Below are 17,629 nucleotides of genomic sequence, written 5' to 3' on the forward strand. Positions count from 1 at the left end.
AGTAGGGCTGTGTTCCCTCCTAATCCTGTAGAAGAGGATCCCTCCTTGCCTCTTCCAGCTTCAGGTAATCCTTGGCATTTCTTGGCTTGTGGCAGCATAACTCCAATCTGGGTCTCCACAACCACATGGCCATCTTTCTGTGTGTCTGTGTGTCTCTCTTCTCATAAGGACACCAATCATATTGGATTAAGGATCCATCCTACTCCAGTATGACCTCATCTTAACTAATTACATCTGCAATGACTATTTCCAAATAAGGGCACATTCTGAGGGGCTGGGGGTTAGAACTTCAACATATTGTTTTGGGGGACACAGCTCAATCCATAACCACACGTTTATTTTTAGTTTGCATTGGATGGGTATATCTTTTTCTAACTTTTTATTTTCAATCTTTCTTTGTGGTTTCGCTTTAGGTATACTTCTTATAAACTTTGCTCATTTTTTATCTAATCTGAGAGTCTATCTTTTGATAGGTTATCTGTTTACATTTATTATAATGACTAATATATTTTAACTTATTTCTGCCATATTTAGTTTTCTATTTACCACTCCTTTTCTTTGCTTCATTGTTATTTTCCTTTCCAGCTAGCCTAGACTCCCCCCACAAAGCAGAGTCTGAGATAAGGGCTTGTTGGCAGCTTATTTTAGGAAATGATTCCAGGAAGAGTAGAAGAGGGGGGCTGAATAGAAAGCTAATCACCACCATGAGCAAAGGGACCCACTACAGACCCTCAGAGGAGGTATATAGAATGCAGCCTTGTCTATAGAGATGTTAATTTTTTTTTAATGTGGCTGTATCATTTTAATTTTCTCTTTATGTATCATATATCATTGTTATGTGTTTGAAGCAGAGGGTATTCCTCCCAGCATGAACTTACATCAGTGTCTTGGCTGTCATTTAACTTTCACATAATCCTATGAGGCACTTTATCACCTCCATTTTAGAGAAATTGAGTCTCAGAGAGGTGAAGTAACTTGCCTGAAGTCACACAGCCAAAAAGGGATGGAGCCAGAACTCATACTCTGGTCTGTTTGATTCCACAGCCATTCCTCTTAACCACAAACTCTACTGTGTTATATGGTGTTGGGTGCGAGTCGAAGCTAGCCCATGTTTACTTGAGTTTCAGTGGCACCTCTTATCTCAACCTCATCAGTCCTCATGTGGGGTACAGTTCTTCCATGAAGAAGAGCAAGCTACTGGATACCAAGCTACTAGATGGTATCTGTGTGGTTTGACCCCATCTCTGTCCAAACAGGAGTATTCTAGAGAGACCCTGAAAATTACAGAAGCAAAGAGATTTCATAACCTTTATTAAAGAAGGGTTTTTGTTTTTGTTTCTGTTTTGGGCCCACAGCTCTATCTACTCCCCACAGAGTGTGGATTACTAGGTAAATCAGGTAATTATTGCCTAAGTCAGGGACTACTGTGATTGAGAAATTAACCATGTCTGTTTTTCTTCTGCAGGCTCACTGGAAAAGAATGTGAGGTATTTTCCCCTCTTCCTCTCCAGAGGCCCCTGTGTTTTGGAGGGCTGGGCTTCTCTTGCCCCAGGGAAAAGGAAGAGGCCTTAGATTTTCTAAGGGTCTGGAGACTTAACACTACTTGTTAGAGATGGAGAGGGCTGGGGAGGGGGCCTGGGGCCCAGAGGTCATTAAAGGCTGGCAGGACCCTTGAGTGCTGGGCCTCCACCGGGCACTCCGGAGGTGGCAGGGCCTTTGGGGAGGGCCTAAGAAGGGGGAAGAGATGTCTGGGGGCCCTTGGTTTGGAGACGTTGCTGTGGGCAGCAACAGCAGCCTCCAACTGGTCTACTAGGGCTTGGACCATAGGCAACTCAGCAGTGACCATCACAGACCTGGTGCCCTTCGCCAAGTTTCGGGAATCCTGAAGTACTCGGAGTTCTGCATGGAAGGAGAGTGAAGGGCCCTGAAAAGTGGCTGGGATTGAATTATCTGAGGTCCTGGTAGGTGGGGGTCTAAGTATGATTTAATTTGATTTAGAAAATTCGTGAAATGTGTCATGGAACACATTCCTAAGTGTTGTGGAACAATTTATATCAGTTACGCTAATAATGACCAAATCCTGAGGGAATTTTTCTAACATATTTGGTAAAATAGGTCTTACTATTTTTTTAATCTTTTGGAAATGGTTGATCAATAACTGACAGGATATAACTATTCCAAGCCCTTCTTCTGGTAAAAATATCCTCATCCTGGTCATTTAAATTCCAAATTACCTCCAGATGAGGCTTTAAAAACACGCTATGATTAAATCCACACCAAAGGAGTTTCTGTGGGAACCTTTGCTGACTCAGAGGGACGACCTGTGAGTTTTTTGAAAGGCCCGGGGTCTGGACTGGGCTAGAAATGAGACTTGGGGCTGAGGAACCCATGACTCAGCCTTGGGGCCCCCGGCCCCGGACGCTTGCCCAGAGCTGAACGTTCGACTGAAAGGCCTTAGAAGGAGCGCGCTGGGAATCTCTCTGGAATCTCAGGACCCTTTCTCACCTGCCCTTATTAGACCAAGGAGGCAGAGCTGCAGGGGTGGGACCGACAGGCATTAGGCTGGGCCTGGGGGTTGGGAACGAGCCGGTGCCTGAGTCTGTGCATCTGTGTGTGTCTGTGTTTGAGTCTGTGTGTTTGTCTCTGCGTGTGTGTGTGCACGCGTCCTTGGCAGGGAGAGGGGGTCAGGAAGGCCCTTGATTCTAGGTTTCCTAAGAGAAGGTGGTTCACAGCACAGGTGTCCAACTTTCTTGGACCAGAAGCCCGCCAGGGTCTCGCAGACCACCTGGAGCCCAGCACACGTGGCTCTGGCCTGTGTTGCGGGCAAGGAACAGGATCTTCTCTTTAGCTGAGAGCGGTGGGCACAAGAAGGAGCAGGGTGGAGAGTGTGGGGGGAGCCGGCCAGCACCCTGGGCGAGGGGATGGGGAAAACGAGGTGGGGAGGGCAAACTTTACGCCAAAGCCCTCAGAACAATTTCCAGCAGGAGGTCTGAGCCTTGCGGCGCCCCGTCCCTCCGCCCATGGTGTGCGCACGCGCTGACGCCAGGCCCCGCCTCCCCACCCCTTTCTCTCCAGTTCCCGGCCCACCTGCGGGACGCTGCCTCCCGTGCTGCGGAATGCCGGAAGGAGCACCGTTATTTTCAAGCTCTGCTTTAAGTAGGCACTCTGCTGGGCACATGCCACTTGGGATCTCATTGAATGTGCTTGGTGACTAACCTAGGGTTTGTTATCCCTATTTTACAGGTGAGGAAACTGATGCCCAGAGAGGGGAAGTGGGTTGCTCAAGAGAACGGGCTGATGAGTGTCAGAGCTGAGGCAGGAGCCGTGTGTGCTGAAGGCAGAGTCTTACCTGACAGTCCTCTATCTGTGGATTGCCATTCTACATTTCAAAGTGCGCATAGGCACGCGCTCACACACGCACGCGCTCACACGCGCAAGCAAGCAAGCGCCTTGAGGGCCCCCTTCTGGAAGACGAATGGCCCAGACAGAAAGGGGTTCCACTTTATGGTGGTCTCTATTTATGATACACACAAAACAGTAACAGGGCTTCCCTAGTGGCGCAGTGGTTGGGAGTCTGCCTGCCAATACAGGGGACACGGGTTCATGCCCCAGTCTGGGAAGATCCCACATACCGCGGAGCGGCTGGTCCCGTGAGCCATGGCCGCTGAGCCTGTGCGTCCAGAGCCTTTGCTCCGCAACGGGAGAGGCCACAACAGTGAAAGGCCCGTGTACCGCAAAAAAAAACAAAAAACAAAAAACAAAAAACAAACAACAACAAAACTGTAGGCCTAGTGAAAGTTAGCCATTCTTTTACACCCCTCTCTTTCTGGGGATGGAAAATAGTCTCTAATTAGCATAGTGTTAAGAATATGAGCTTTGGAATCAGCCTGTGATTTCATTTTCCATTTATTAGCCCTGTGACCCTGATGACTCAGCCTATGTAAGCTTCAACGTCTTCATCTGAAAAATGGGATGATAGTATTTACCTTATTGGCTGTTGTGTGGATTAAATGAGGCCATGCCCATGGATGAACAATGTTGGATGCCCAGTAATCAGCCAGTAATTGGAAGCTTTATTCACAATAACAATGGTGGTAGCAACAAAAGCAGCCAAAGCACCTGGATGATCACAGAAGCATCTGGATGATCACAAAAGCAAGGTGAGCTCGGTTCTCTGTAGCAACAGAGGGTGTGACATCTGTGTTTTTGTCAAAAGTCTGGAGGGGTGCCAAAAGCAGGGAGAAAGAGGAGGTGAGCAGCCTGCTGACTGGCCTGGAAGAGGGAGGGGACGGATGTCAGGGACCCTTAACCTTGAGGTGGAAAGTTCTATGATTGATCCGGATGGGTGTCTCTAGCCTCCAATTCCTCTGTTCTCAGAGTTTTAATTGGGCACACCAAGTACTCGGCATTGATAAAGATACGACAAGTGTGACCCAAAATAAGGGCTGGAAGCCAGTACTGGGAGGGAAGGTAAAGGAAGGGGGGCAGCCTGGCACCAGGTGCCAGAGCGTGTCTGCCCTTTGTCCCCATCACCTGTCAGCTGGGAATTCTGCACGTCATCAGTGCAATGGAGTACGACCAGCTGTGGCTTCTGTCAACACCAGTGTGTCTCAAGGGGGAAGCATTTTTAATGGTTTAAATGGTCTTGATTAACAAAAAAGATCCTTAAACATTTTTAAAACGTATATTAAAGCAATACAGAAAAAGTATGAAAGTAAATAGAGTGATGAAGATTTTTCAGGATGTATATATTATATACATAATACATGTATGTATACATATACATACATATTAACTTTTTATTATGGAAGTTTTCAAACAGGCATAAAAGTGGCACAGATACCATGGTGAACCCCCATGTACTCATGATCAGCCTTCAACAACTGGAGTAGTGGGTATGTGAGAGCTCCACTGAAAGCAACATGGCTTTTAACATTTTTCCAATATGTTAATGAGCTCCAGTGACCCCATAATGCAAATGTGTTAAACCTCCTGGTAGCCAAGCAACCCAAATTACTCCCCATCTCATTCCCCAACTGCCTTGAGCCCCTATCTGAATGAAGTAAGAAAGACGTCCGTGAATTAACTTGCCCAAAATCATACAGGAAGCTTGGCTAGTGCCTGAAACATAGGAGGTACTCCCCCAGAGTTGAAAAAACAACCATTACAGTAGAATAAGAACTAATGTTTATTGAGCAGTTACTATGTGCTAGCCTCTCTTCTGGTCGCTCTACCTTCAGTATTAGCTCACTGAATTCTCACACCAGACCTGTAATGTGTATCCTCTCTTCATCCCTGTTTTACAAATGAGGAAATCCGACACAAAGAAGTTAAGCCACTTGCCCACCTTCACACAGTTATTTAGAGGCAGTGCAAGGATTTAGACTCAAGCTTCCTGACTCCAGAGCCTGCCTTCTTAACCACACAAACAAAGCCTGACACGGGCAAAATGATTCCTGCTGGGAAAGATGAGTATGGAGAGGAGAGTCTCTTTGTATGGACTGTATGCACTGGGCTAAACATTTCCCTGTGACATCCTAACAATCCCGGCCACAGAGCTTGTGGACCTCAGTGGGAGAGAATGTCAGCATTCTTTCTGAATGAGGAGCCATCCTGGTTTCCCCAGTGCCAGGCCTTGGGTGAGAGTCACGTTTTGAAAATATAAATACCTTATATGTAAAAAATATTCATAGAAAAAAGTCAGGGAAAATATCCACCAAGTATTAACAAATGCTGGTCCTCACCCACAGTGGGATAGGGTCAGGGGGATGATAGGGATTTTTCTTTTCTTTTCTTTTTGTTCATCTCAATTTTCTAATTTTTCTACAATGAATATGAGTTATTTGTGTTACAGAGAGTAAAAGAAGGGAAGAGGAAAATATAAAAGAAGGGAAAATGGTACTCTCAAGTGGCCTTCAGCACTTTGGGGCTGGGATGGGGACAAGGCAGCAGGTGGGGAGGTTGGGAGCTCCAGGCAATGTGAACATGGGTGGTGGGGGACGCTAGGCACCATCTCGGGTTAGGGCCCAACTGGATTTGAAGGTAACGGCGCGTGGGGCTCCCACTTCGTCCTCACAGGACCTGGTGGCCCTCAAAGGCCACAGCAAGTCAGCTTGTTTAAAAATACGCACTGCTGCCCAGCTCTGGTTTCTGGAGGGGCCTGGTGAGCCGGGAAGCAGCCGCAGCCTGACACCTCCGGGCCCACACTCATTTGGCATATGCTCCAGGGATGGAGCTGTTTGTTCTTAAATGCTGCATCTTTGGGATTAAAAATAACCCTCCCCTTGACTTGGCTTGACTTGGCTTGGCTTGGCTTGGCTTGGCTGTGCTATCCCTGCCCTGGTGGCAGAGATGGGCAAAATGATCCCAGACTTAGGTGTTTTCAGCCTGGACAGACCTTCTACCCACCATGGTCCCCTGCCCAGCAAGCTACCCTCCATCATTAGCCCTTGATTAAAAAGGGGGGGCGGAAAGCAAGGAGTTTGCAGTGTCTACCAGGTAGGAAAGTGACAAAGCCTCACTGGTATAGCCATGCAGATGCCACTAAAATAGCAACAGAGTGCTCTTAAAGCGAAAGTGCCAGGCCCTCTATCAACTATTTATTTATCACCTGTTAAGCACCATACACGTGTGAGTTCTGCTGCAGCATGAGGTAGGATCTGAAGGTGCCACAAGGTACAACTTGTCCCCAAATATCTATACCAGTTAAAAATCCCACTGTCAGATTACTCCTTTCAGACCAGAAAGTTGTGCCCCCATAGCCCCCTGTTAAAATGTGTGGGAGGGTTGGTGTTGGGGATTAAAAGTAAGATTTTCTTAGGTTGGTAAAGATCGTTTCAATTTAGAAATCTTACACATACAGGGGCTCACTTCCATTCTGATCCTCAGTCTTGGGGCCGAGGATCCACAGGTGGGTATAATTTGTCTCCTTTATAGAAGAGCCTCAGAGAGATGAAGGCAGTGGAGGGGGTGTGGCTGTGATTGGAACCCATTGATCCTCCCATCATGGCCCATCAATGACCCCATTATCTGCTTAGCTCCTCAGGACCCTGAGGAGAGTGGGTGGGAGCGCAAGTGCCCTTCGGGAGAAAACCCAGCTCTGGCGATGGGGCGGCAGAAGAGGGGCTGAGAGGCAAAGCCACACCTCACGCCTTCACAGCTTGACCTGTGGCCACCCCACTTCACAGACATAGAAGGAAGGGTGCTGGAGCTACCCATCCTGCAAACAGGATAACAAAAAGGATTCACCTGGAGTTCCAGCTGCACTTGTTTTGTGCTGCTGCCTGAAGCACCGTGTTGAGAACACGACACGATAGATTATTGATGTCTGCCACTAGTGCCAGATTAGGGCACGATGAGATGTGTGTTTCAAGTGTTTGCCATCCCTGCCCCCCTGGAACCCTACAGTGAGGATAATGATGGGAGTGGTCCTGCAGGGTAAGGGGTGCAGGGAGGTGCAGACCACAGCACCAGACACTTCTTGCCTTAATATCAAGACAGCTGCTGACAGCCTGATGCCACTAGCAAATGATGCAGAACCTGATATAGTCCACTCTCCCACCTGGAAAGTGAAGTCACAGTGTTCATCTGATGCCCGCTTAGAGGCCTGTGAGATAACTGGGGAATGCTTTAGAAGCAAGGTGTCCCATCGATCCAAGAAAGCAGTCTGGAGGTTGCAGCCATGCCCCTCTTTGGCCATCGATGTCTTCCTGAGAGTCAGTGTGGAGAAGGAACGGGATATCTGAAATGGGTAGAGAGTATTCCAAATGTTTAAGCCCAAGGAGCCCTTTGGGGCCATTGGGAGGGCTCCACATGCTCTTGGGTGGTGGCTCTCATGGCTGGACGAGGAGAAAGAATTACTCTTAGGTGGATAAGACAGCTCCTATAGCCCCCAGTCTTGGGGTTCTCATGGGAAAATGAGGGGCCTGAGTAGCAGGGAGATTGGGCTAGCAGTCACCTCCCCTACATATTAATGACTGTCTTGCTGAGCATCCCTGACTTCCTGCCCTCCTTCCCCAGCTCAGCCTCCTGGGACTCAAGATTTCTTTGCCTCTCTTGCTCTCCTAGGATACCCCACTCAGGCTTATTACCAACTCTGCCTTTCTCAAGCCTCCAAACTCAGTCCCTCATGCCCTTGACTTGATGATCTCAGCTTTTCTATTATAAAGACAAAGCTGAAACCCCTCCTTTTTTTTAATCGTAAAAGCAAAACTTTCCTCTTCGCCTCTAGGTGTGTCTCTCCCTTCATGTCCTCCATCCTGCTACTGCTGTGAAAGGCTTGTCTCCTCTTTTCCAAGGAACTGACCCCACCCCACCACTGATGTCTTTCATCCCATCTACCCGCTGTTCCCTCCTCCAGGATTTTCCAACTCTTTCCCTGCAGGGACACTGCCCTGCTTTGGAGAGCTTCCTGCACAGGCTGAGACACTGTCTTGCACCCGGGGCCTTTGGAGCCACCTGCCAACCCCTCCCTTCCCTTCATTGCCAAATAAAGAGTGTCTCTGGCTTGGAGGGTTGGTTGACTGATTGATAGATTGCTACCAAGACTGCCTTAGCCTCCCCATCACCACCACCCTTCCTCTGCCTTTGGGCCCCAACACAAAGGGCTTCTTATCACCAAGCCCTGGGCTCTGGCCAGTCCTGGAGTCTCTTCCCTCCAGCCCACAGACTGCTCACCTGCCTTTTCCTCCTGGTTCCCATGCCCCGCATGACCTCGGGCGTCCAGGTGTTCCCTGAATTCTGAGCATGACTCACCTCAGAATCAACAGCTCCACACTGAGGAATCTCAACTTGTCACAAAGCCTCTGTTTCCTGTGTTAAACCGTAATACCTGCCTCACAGAGTTATCGTAAAAACAAAATAGGATAATAAGTGCAAAGTACTTAGCATAGTGCTGGATGACATTAAGTGCTCAATAGATAATAGTTATTATTGATTATCTTAAAGAGCTAATGCATCCTCCCATACCTCTGGTTATGGGCAGCTCAGTACATCATTACTTAGCGAGTTCACTGTTGGACATCACTCCATTTGTTAAGCAAGTTTCCCTTGGTTTTGTTTTGTTTTATTTTAAATACTAACAGAATGCAAAGTATGTGCAAAGTACTCTCTTAAGTACTTTACAAATTTTAATTATTTTAACCTCATGGCAATGCAGTAAGGTATCCCTGTCTTAACAGAAGAGGGACAAGTAATTTATCCGAGATCTCAGAGTTGTTAAGTGGCACAGCCAGGAATTGAACCCAGGCAGTCAGTCTGACTCCTGAATTCTTGTGTTTAACACTATACTCAGCTGCCTGTTAGCTTGAGCTTAATTAAAAAGACACAGGGCCTCCCTGGTGGCGCAGTGGTTGAGAGTCCGCCTGCCGATGCAGGGGATACGGGTTCGTGCCCCGGTCTGGGAGGATCCCATATGCCGCGGAGCGGCTGGGCCCGTGAGCCATGGCCGCTGAGCCTGTGCGTCCGGAGCCTGTGCTCCGCAACGGGAGAGGCCACAACAGTGAGAGGCCCGCGTACAGCAAAAAAAAAAAAAAAAAAAAAAAAAAAGACACAAATTAACTTCTGCTCATGCAAGCACTGTGAAGTAACACAGACCAGTCCCCACACTGATTTCATTAAGGTCCAGCCACTGCATCTTATTTGTTTCTTCATTCATTCATTTAAAAAGCATGTAAGGAATATTTAGTATGTGCTGGCAATATGATGTGCTGAGGCCCAGTGGTGAACAGGACAGGCGTGGCCCGAGCTCTTGCACTGCTGCCAGTACCTAACAGCTGCTGATCGTGCCTGGCACACAGTAGGAGCTCCGAGGACTAGTGTGGGCTGGGTCTCTACGGAAAAGCCCCCTATCCTAGGCGGCCCCGGTCATCCCTGCCCCCAGAGGGGTTACGGCCGGAACACAAGGTTCCACTAGAGGGCGCTGTTCAGTAGCGCTGCCGCGAGGACTCACTTCTTTGCAAGAGGGGGGATTTGAAGGGCAGGGTTGCGGGGTGTTCAGGGAATCCTGGAGGGTTTTAGAGCTGAAAGGATCGCTCGCATTTTACCGGAGAGGGCCTACAGCAGGACTATGACAAAGTCCCCTGAGTCCAACACGCTGGTGGCCGCGGCCAACTTCTGGGCCCTGGGGGAACTTCCTGGGATGCACTGGCCACTCCCCTTTTGGGTTCCTACCAGCTAGCCCAGTGCTGGCTCCTCCCTCTCCATGTGTTTCTCAAAGGCATCCCCTTCCCCATCCCCAAAGTCTCACAACCAGGGCTGAGACAAAGGTCTGGTGGAAGAAACAGTGGGCTTCAGGCTTGGAGTATTTGGGGTAACCAGGCTAGATGAATCAGTATCACTTAGCCTCCCTGAACTAAACATAGGCGGAGAGAGGAATCCAGTGAGGTAGAAAGCTTGACCCCTGGCCCTATATAGCCTGGGATACAGCCTCTCAGAAAGGTCTGAGGAACTGTCCCGAAGAGATAAGGGAGGAGACAGGATGTATAACAGTTTTTGCCAGGGAAAAAAACATGTAGTCGAACATCGAAAGATTACTGCTAGTCACAAAAACAGACATCTCAAGTTAGTGATTTTAGTGCTTTTCTGTGTATGGGAAGATGCAAGAGTCTGGGCTTATTGGAGTTATTCCTTATTGGAATAACTCTCTAAGGCCAGTAGCCTCTTTTTCTCCACCCTGAATTCCCCTCGGGGCTAGCCGCAGTGGCTGATGGTTTGATGGGGGGGCAACACTCATCTTTTACTGCGATGGCAGGCAGCAGTTTTTTGTCCACACACCTTTTGGTCACCTTCATTCAGTTCCCTATCCCCCCACCCCCACCTCTGGTAACCACAGATCTGATCTCTTTTTCTACGAGTTTGTTTGTTTTTGAAGTATAATTGACCGACAACACTATGTTCCTGTTATGCAACACAGTGATTCTGTATTTCTATACATTTCAAAATGATCACTATGATAAGTCTAGTTACCATCTGTCACCATAAAAGATATTCATAATTATTGACTATATTCCCCCCACTGTACATTTCATACCTGTGACTCATTTATTTTGCAACTAGAAGTTTGTACCTCTTAATCTCCCTCACCTATTTCTCTCCTCCCCCTACCCCCTTCCCCTCTGGCAACTACCTATTCTTTGTATCTCTGACCCTCTGTTTTGTTATGTTTGTTTATATGTTTTGTTTTTTAGATTCCACATGTAAGTGAAATCATACCATGTTTGTCTTTCTCTGTCTGACTTATTTCACTTAGGATAATATTCTCTAGGTCCATCCACATTGTTGCAAATGGCAAGATTTCATTCTTTCGTGTGGCTGAGTAATATTCCATTGTGTGTGTGTGTGTGTGTGTGTGTGTGTGTGTGTGTGTATATATATATATATATATATATATACCAATTTTCTTTATCCATTCATCTGTTGATGGACACTTAGGTTGCTTCCACATCTTGGATATTGTAAATAATGCTGCAGTGAACATAAGGGTGCATATATCTTTCCTAATTCGTGTTTTCATTTTCTTCAGATAAATACCCAGGCATGGAATTTCCGGATCATATAGTAGTTCTATTTTTAATTTTTTGAGGAATCTCCATACTCTTTTCATAGTGGCTGCACCAATTTACATTCCCACCAACAGTGCACAAGGGTTCCCTTTTCTCCACATTCCTGCCAACACTTGTTATTTGTTGTTTTTTTGATAACAGCTCTTCTGACAGGTGTGACTTGATATCTTATTGTGCTTTTGATTTGCATTTGCCTGATGATTAGTGATGTTGAGCATCTTTTCATGTGCCTGTTGGCCATCTATATGTCTTCTTTGGAAAAATGTCCATTCTGATCCTCTGCCCAATTTTTAATTTGGTTGTTTGGGGTTTTTTTTGATATTGAGCTGTAGGAGTTCTTTGTATATTTCATGTAATGGCCCCTTATCTAATATACTGTTGGCAAATTTCTTCTCTCATTCGGTAGGCAGCCTTTACATTTTGTTGATAGTTTCCTTTGCTGTGCAAAAGCTTTTGATGTAGTCCCATTTGTTTATTTTTGCTTTTGTGTCCCTTACCTGAGGAGACAGATCCAAAAAAATATTGCTAAGACCAATGTCAAAGAGTATACTGCCTACATTTTCTTCTAGAAGTTTTATGGTTTCAGGTCTTACCTTTTAAGTCTTTAATCCATTTTAAATTTATTTTTGTATATAGAGTGAGAAAATAGTCCAGTTTGCTTCTTTTACATGTAGCTGTCCAGTTTTCCCAGCACCACTTATTGAAAAAGCTGTCTTTTCCTGATTGTATTGTATATTCTTGCCTCCTTTGTCATAGATTAATTGCACATATAAATGTGGGTTCATTTACAAGCTCTCTTATACTATAAGGTTTCTAGGTTAGATACAAACATGGTTCCTGTCCTACAGGACAGTAAGACCATAATCTTTGGGATAATCTTTTCTACTGGCTGGAAATCTACAAGTTAACCTGTAACTCCCAGTGCTGTGTTCTGATCAAATGGTGAATAGGTAAGTCAAACATAGGTGTGTCCTCTGGAGCATTAAATAATCTTGGGCAGTATTGTTAAACAAAGCCCATGTATGGCTTTAAAAGGATGTACTGTACTCTCTTTTGCCTATTTCCAAGTTCTGGATAATTTTTTTCAACAATAGCATGCATCTCAGTCTGAGATTGTCTTGTGCATTTTTTTGCTCATTACCAACCTCAGTCTACTAGAGTTAAAGCTCCACAAGGGCATAGACTGTGTCGATCTGTGTTCCCAGATTCTACTTCAGTTCCAGGTGCAAAGTATGTGTTTAATCACTATTTGTTGAATAAAGAAAATAAGATATTTATATCAAAAGTTATGATTGGAGACAGAAAGGAGAATAGAGGTTACCAGGAGCTGGGGAGAGGGTGGAGCGAAGAATTATTGTTTAATGAAACTGAGTTTCAGTCTGAGATGATGAAAAGATTCTGGAGGTGGACAGTGGCAATGGTTGCACAACAACGGGAACGTACTGAATGCCACTGAACTGAACAACTTAAAAATGGCTAAAATGGTAAATTTTATATTATGCATACTTTACCACAAAAAAAAGTTATATGATTATAATAGCAGCCTCTTGTCTAGGGCTTGTTCTGCACCAGGGTTTGTTCTAAGCACTTTGTGTATCTTGAATAGTGTACTTGCCACAGTGACTTTATGCAGTGGGCATCTTCACTTTTCTCATACTGAAAGTAAAGGAAGGAAGTAGAGAGAAGTAACTTGCCCAAAGTCAACCATCTAGTCAATCATAGAGCTGGTATTTGGGGCCAGGCAGACTGTGTTCCTAACCAGGGGTACATTTATGGTCCGAGTTGTCCATACTGTGTGAGTTTCCAAGAAGGAGTAATCCATCTGCTCTGGAGAAGTCAAGGAAGACTTCCTGGAAGAGTTGGAATGTTAACCAGACACCCTGTTCCTCTGCTGTGGTTGCTTCTTTTGACACATTGCTGACGCCAGCTCTCTGATGCTAGTGCCCGCTCCCCACCCCAGAGCCTACCAAAAGACATGTGTGCTGTGGGTGGAGTAAGGAGGGGCCGGGAGGCAGGCACGGCCTGCACCTCCTCCCCTGACCTCTCTTTTAGGGGTAATAAGCTGACCTTACTGACCTGGAATGGCCAGCACCTGTAAGGAAAGGGGATTTTCTGGCTGCACCTGTGCCCAAAATGTAGCCACCAATTCCTGCTCCTCCAGGGTCAGCTTAATGAGAGTGCCCTGTGGGCTGCTGGGCCCCAGGGGGCAAGGTCTGCACGCAGCCCTTAAATACTTCATTAGCCAGACAATGCCCGACACCTGGTCCAGCCCAGCAGCCCACCAGCTCCATGCAGCTTCCAGGGTCTGAGCGAGAAATGCAGACGTGTGCTCCTGACAGTGGGTTTTTTCTACTCCTACTTTCTGACCCAACACAGAGAGGCGATTTCACTGCAGATGGTTCCACATTGGAGCTCTCAAAATATTATTCTGCTCCTGCAGCAGTTGGAGGGCACAGACCTGCCCCAGGAACACTGGTCAGACATGCCCGGCCAATGGAGATATTCTGGGCCCCAAGCACACATTTTATTTAATTTATTTATTTTTTAACATCTTTATTGAAGTATAATTGCTTTACAATGGTATGTTAGTTTCTGCTTTATAATAAAGTGAATCAGCTATACGTGTACATATGTTCCCACATCCCCTCCCTCTTGCGTCTCCCTCCCACCCTCCCTGTCCCACCCCTCTAGGTGGTCACAAAGCACTGAGCTGATCTCCCTGTGCTATGTGGCTGCTTCCCACTAGCTATCTATTTTACATATGGTAGTGTGTATATGTCAATGCTACTCTCACTTCGTCCCAGCTTACCTTCCCTTCCTCCTCCCTGTGTCCTGAAGTCCATTCTCTACATCTGAGTCTTTATTCCTATCCTGCCCCTAGGTTCTTCATAACCATTTTTTTTTAGATTCCATATATATGTGTTAGCATACAGTATTTGTTTTTCTCTTTCTGACTTCACTCTGTATGACAGACTCTAGGTCCATCCACCTCACTACAAATAACTCAATTTCGTTTCTTTTTATGGCTGAGTAATATTCCATTGTATATATGTGCCACACCTTCTTTATCCATTCATCTGTTGATGGACACTTAGGTTGCTTCCATGTCCTGGCTATTGTAAATAGAGCTGCAGTGAACATTGTGGTACATGACTCTCTTTGAATTATGTTTTTTTCAGGGTACTTGCCCAGTAGTGGGATTGCTGGGTCATATGGTAGTTCTATTTTTAGTTTTTTAAGGAACTTCTATACTGTTCTCCATAGTGGCTGTATCAATTTACATTCCCACCAACAGTGCAAGAGAGTTCCGTTTTCTCCACACCCTCTCCAGCAATTATTGTAGATTTTTTGATGATGGCCGTTCTGACCAGTGTGAGGTGATACCTCATTGTAGTTTGATTTGCATTTCTCTAATGATAGTGATGTTGAGCATCCTTTCATGTGTTTGTTGGCAATCTGTATATCTTCTTTGGGGAAATGTCTATTTAGATCTTCTGCCAGTTTTGGATTGGGTTGTTTGTTTTTTTGATATTGAGTTGCTTGAGCTGCTTGTATATTTTGGAGATTAATCCTTTTTCAGTTGATTCATTTGCAAATATTTTCTTACGTTCTGAGGGTTGTTTTTTCATCTTGTTTATGGTTTCCTTTGCTATGCAAAAGCTTTTAAATTTCATTAGGTCCCATTTGTTTATTTTTGTTTTTATTTCCATTTCTCTAGGAGGTGGGTCAAAAAGGATCTTGCTGTGGTTTATGTCATAGAGTGTTCTGCCTATGTTTTCCTCTAAGAGTTTTATAGTGTCTGGCCTTACGTTTAGGTCTTTAATCCACTTTGAGTTTCTTTTTGTGTATGGTGTTAGGAAGTGTTCTAATTTCATTCTTTTACATGTAGCTGTCCAGTTTTCCCAGCACCACTTATTGAAGAGGCTGTCTTTTCTCCATTGTATATTCTTGCCTCCTTTATCAAAGATAAGGTGATCATACGTGTGTGGGTTTATCTCTGGGCTATCCTGTTCCATTGATCTATATTTCTGTTTTTGTGCCAGTACCATACTGTCTTGATTACTGTAGCTTTGTAGTTTAGTCCGAAGTCAGGCAGCCTGATTCCTCCAGCTCCATTTTTCTTTCTCAAGATTGCTTTGGCTATTCAGGGTCTTTTGTGTTTCCATACAAATTGTGAAATTTTTTGTTCTAGTTCTGTGAAAAATGCCAGTGGTAGTTTGATAGGGATTGCATTGAATCTGTAGATTGCTTTGGGTAGTATAGTCATTTTCACAATGTTAATTCTTCCAGTCCAAGAACATGGTATATCTAATTCAACACCCATTTATGATAAAACCTCTCCAGAAAGTAGGCATAGAGGGAACTTACCTTAACATAATAAAGGCCATATATGACAAACCCACAGCCAACATCGTTCTCAATGGTGGAAAATCTGAAAGCATTTCCTCTAAAATCAGGAACAAGACAGGGATGCCCACTCTCACCACTATTATTCAACATAGTTTTGGAAGTTTTAACCACAGCAATCAGAGAAGAAAAAGAAATAAAAGGAATCCAAATTGGAAAAGAAGAAGTAAAGCTGTCATTGTTTGCAGATGACAGGATACTATGCATAGAGAATCCTAAAGATGCTACCAGAACACTACTAGAGCCTAATCAATGAATTTGGTAAAGTTGCAGGATACAAAATTAATGCACAGAAATCTCTTGCATTCCTGTACACTAATGATGAAAAATCAGAAAGAGAAATTAAGGAAACACTCCTCCCATTTACCACTGCAACAAAAAGAATAAAATACCTAGGACTAAACCTACCTAAGGAGACAAAAGACCTGTATGCAGAAAACTATAAGACTGATGAAAGCACACATTTTAGAACAAAGAAAAGGAGCATGGGAGCGTGGCTTTACTTGCCAGGTATATGATATTTCTGTGTGAGCAGAGGGTGTTTATGAGGTGCCCCCAGTCCTAAAAAGCCGAGGCACCAGATTCCCTCCTCAGCCCACCCGCAGGGCTGCAACTCACCTCCCACTGAGCCCCTTGACCAACAGTGATTTACTGCAGGCCTGGAAAGGGCCTATTCCTGCCAGGCAGACAAAGGCTCTCCAGGGATGGAGGGAGAAGCTCTCAGAGCTCCCACAAGCTTTTAAGGGAGGGTGTTGACCAAGAAATTTCCCTGAGGCAGTTGGTAAAATGACATATTTGTAGGTCAAACCTTATTTCCTGTTCTCTGATAAAAGGGCTCTTTCTTTCAAGTATAAATACTGAAACTGGTGGAGACAAAGCTTATTGTCTCTATCAGTTCTGTCTGCTTAAAAGGAGGCAAATCTGCTTTTCGGGAGCTTCTGAAAACCCCCTAGGACAATAGCAACAAGGCAGTACCTCCACTATAGGGCCTACCTGGGCATGTCACAGACCCGTATCACCATAATCCTCACAGAGGCTGCAGGCATGGCCCCCCCGCTTACAGAGGCAGGCATGGGGGCTGGTGCAGGGCTAGCACAAACTGTAGAGATCGTGGGTGGCAGAGCTGGGGTTGTCGAGGGGCATTACAGCCATTACAGCTCAGCCTCCACATTTTATTCCTCCCTTTCCCTCCTCTGAAAATTTCCTCAGTCTTGCAGGTAAGAAACTGAGGCACAATGTCAATGTCCTTATTGGCTTCTTGGGAACAGGAAATAAATCCCAGTCCCCTTTGCTGTCTTTCCTTTAAGGTCAAAGGAGAAACAGCTCTTTGCTCTCCTGCTGCAGCCTCCCATCCCCACCAAGGGGTCTGCTGGTCACTCCAGTGGCTGGCTTGCCAGTAAAATCCCCAGGAAGCACCTGGGTCGGGTGGAGCTTTGTGGGGATGGGGAGATTCTCCGCTCCCCACTGGAAATCCCAAAGAGGTGGGGTGTGGGAGAAGTTTCCAGAACTGGCCTACAGATCCCTGGGAGGCATCCCAGCTGAGCCCCTCTGAGCTGACAGAGCCAGCGTGGGCCTGACGCTCTAAGAGAGGCAGCAGCTCAGCCCACAGAACTGGAGTGGTGCTCCTGGGGAGGAGAGGCCAGTGGGCAGGGCACCCAGCT

General features: G+C 45.8%; 1 long non-coding RNA gene across 3 annotated transcripts in view; it reads left to right on the plus strand.

The window, feature by feature from the left end:
• Positions 1–3,921: 3,921 nt before the first annotated feature.
• The window catches only part of LOC309801917, a 139,820-nt gene continuing 126,112 nt past the window's right edge, over positions 3,922–17,629 (plus strand). For all 3 annotated transcript variants that reach the window (XR_014293684.1, XR_014293685.1, XR_014293686.1), the window contains exon 1: positions 3,922–4,160. This is a non-coding gene — a long non-coding RNA (uncharacterized lncRNA). The remainder of the gene's footprint in view (positions 4,161–17,629) is intronic.

Source organism: Mesoplodon mirus (assembly GCF_964341445.2).
Source record: "Mesoplodon mirus genome assembly, chromosome: 4".
NCBI classification, from domain to species: Eukaryota; Metazoa; Chordata; class Mammalia; order Artiodactyla; family Ziphiidae; genus Mesoplodon; species Mesoplodon mirus.